The sequence below is a fragment of the Bison bison genome, unplaced genomic scaffold (assembly GCF_000754665.1).
Source record: "Bison bison bison isolate TAMUID 2011002044 unplaced genomic scaffold, Bison_UMD1.0 scf7180017864479, whole genome shotgun sequence".
NCBI classification, from domain to species: Eukaryota; Metazoa; Chordata; class Mammalia; order Artiodactyla; family Bovidae; genus Bison; species Bison bison.
In genome coordinates, this window is record NW_011495039.1 from 1,594,477 (window position 1) to 1,597,648 (window position 3,172).

Here is a 3,172-nt window from a genome sequence, read left to right on the forward strand (position 1 = left end):
TGGTAACAATAACCCAGAGACGAGACAGCAAAAGAGACACTGATGTATAGAGCAGTCTTATGGACTCTTTGGGAGAGGGAGAGGGTGGGAAGATTTGGGAGAATGGCATTGAAACATGTATAATATCATGTATGAAATGAGTTGCCAGTCCAGGTTCGATGCACGATACTGGATGCTTGGGGCTGGTGCACTGGGATGACCCAGCGGGATGGTATGGGGAGGGAGGAGGGAGGAGGGTTCAGGGTGGGGAACACATGTATACCTGTGGTGGATTCATTTCGATATTTGGCAAAACTAATACAATATTGTAAAGTTTAAAAATAAAATTAAATTAAAAAAAAAAGACTGAGTGAGAATGTACGCATTCACTAATGAAAAATATAGACAGTTAGTTTTCACCCAACAATTCTATTCCTGTGTATATAAGACTGCGTAAATGCACCAAAAGACACATAAGACTGCATTTTGCAGCACAGCTCAGAATGGCCACAAAATTTAAACAACCCAAAATAATGACATATTCATATGTTCATATAATATACATATACAATAAATCTGAACAAACTAGAGCTATAGTTACAGCATAAGTGAGTCATACAAACTTAAGGCTGAACAAAATATAACAGACACCAAAGAGTACATACAATATGATTCCATTTGTGAAAATCTCAAAAATAGTAAAATTTTGACTGAAGTGATAAAAGTCAAGCTAAGGACTACCATATGGGTGAGATTTTGTTGTTATTGTTGTTGTTCAGCCACTAAGTTGTGTTCAAAGAGTTGTGTTCAACTCTTTGCAACCCCATGGACTGCACACCAGGCTTCCCTGTCCTTTGCTATCCCTTGAAATTTGCTCATATTCACGTCCACTGAGTTGGTGATATGTGAGACAGAGAAGATTGTTCAGAGAGATTGATACATGATGGAAACCCACTCCAGTATTCTTGCCTGGAAAATCCCATGGATGGAGGAGCCTGGTAAGCTACAGTCCATGGTGTCGCGAAGAGTTGGACGCGACTGAGCAAATTCACTCACTCACTCACTCACATGGCCTTGTTTGCTGTATGAAATTTCATCTATGTGATAGTTTTTTCACACCTATATTTGTTTAATTTTTTTTAAAGAAAGTAAAGTTGGAGAGAAAAGAGTGGTATATATATATATATATATGTGCCATTTTATATCAAGCTGTATATATCCATGGTAGGTCTATATATATATAGAATATATATATGAATATATATATATATGAATATATAGGTCTATATATAGAGAGAAAGAGACCTACCATGGATGTATACAGCTGGATATAAAATTAGCCTTTCAAATTTATCATGTAAGAAATTCATCTCCCTTCATCCAGTCCTTAACCTATAGTACATAGGCCATCAACAGTTGCCAAACAACATTGGTATTTTCACTGCCTAAATGACCAGTGTTCCAGAAAAGTCAGGAGGTCAGGGTTATTCCAGAGGGTTATTCCAGGGCTATTCCAGAGATGGAATAAAGTCTGAGACATCTTGACTTTGAGGCTAATGATGAGAACCATAAGTTTCAGAAACAGACAGTAGCTCCATTCAGGCAATAATTCTCACCTATCCTGTTATCAGTGACCAGGTTGAACTACACCTTAGGTTAAGCCTGTGATTCCCCATCACATCATCTTTACTTTCATGGCATCTAAGTTTCTTGACTGTACTCGACTTTCAGCAAATGTTTGTTCATTTGAGTTTTGTATTTAAAAGAAATGTCAGTTCTTAGTAGAATTTTCAGGTCTATCACGGTTGTCTTTTCAGACAACCAGATGAAGTATAGAAAGTTTAGATGAACAGATACTTTTTCTTTCTAAGTGGAAAACAAAATATTTAATTGCTTGGATGACTTGGTACTTTTGTATTGTAAAGGTGCACACATCTGAAGACATTATGCGTATTATTTTATCTGTTAAAAAAGATAATGTTATTTCCATACCCTTAAAGATAATCACTTGTTATTTAAAATCATGTGTTAATTTTTATGAAGTTATGTAGTTTCATTCTAGTGATCTCTTGGCTGATATTCAAAGATTATCCTGCATTTCTAGCCTTACCAGCACCAAATGCCCAGTTTCAAACCCATGATTCCCACAGTAGTTGGAGTTGTCTATACTGCGTATGTGTGCGAGCCTACTAAGTTGTTTCAATCATGTCCAACTCTTTGCGACATTATGGACTGTAGCCTGCCAGACTCCTCTGTCCATGGGATTCTCCAGGCAAGAATACTGCAGTCAGTTGCCATGCCCTGCTCCAGGAGATCTTACTGACCCAGGGATGGAATCTGTATCTCTTATGTCTCCTTCATTGGCAAGCAGGTTCTTTATCACTAGCACCACCTGGGAAATCCTGTATATAATGTGTTAGCCAGGATTCCCAGGTCATATCTGCTACATCAAAGGTCTTTCCACTTGCTTTCCCTGCCTGTTTCCACATGTGTCTCTACAATATGTCCCCATCCTTGCAGTTCTAGGTTAAATTCTGCCTGCCCAAGGAGACTTTCTCTTTCCTCCATCTTCTCTTCAACTTTACTCAATACAATCATAATTGATATACTCCTTCCACACTTCCCTCTAGGAACTTAACTGGTATTTTATAATTTTTGTTTTCATAGCTTCTCTTTTACTGAAGTTACGTATATAAGTGTCCTCAGTCACTTAAGTTGTATCTGACTCTTGGCAGCCCTATGGACCATAACCGACAAGGCTCCTCTGTCCATGGGCTTTGCCCAGCAAGAACACTGGAGTGGGTTGCCAACTTCTTCTCCAGGGGATCTTCCCTCAAACTCATGTCTCCTGTATTGCAGGCAGATTCTTTACAGCTGAGCCACCGGGAAGCCCACTTATACAAATGGCTGCCTGCATTTCTAAATTGTGAACTCTAGATTGCCGGGAGAAATATCATTAACCTCAGATACACAGATGACACCACCCTTATGGCAGAAAGTGAAGAATTAAAAAGCCTCTTGATGAAAGTGAAAGAGGAGAGTGAAAAAGTTGGCTTAAAGCTCAACATTCAGAAAACAAAGATCATGGCATCCGGTCCCATCACTTCATGGGAAATAGATGGGGAAGCAGTGGCTGACTTTATTTTTCTGGGCTCCAAAATCACTGCAGATGGTGACTGCAGCCATGAAATTA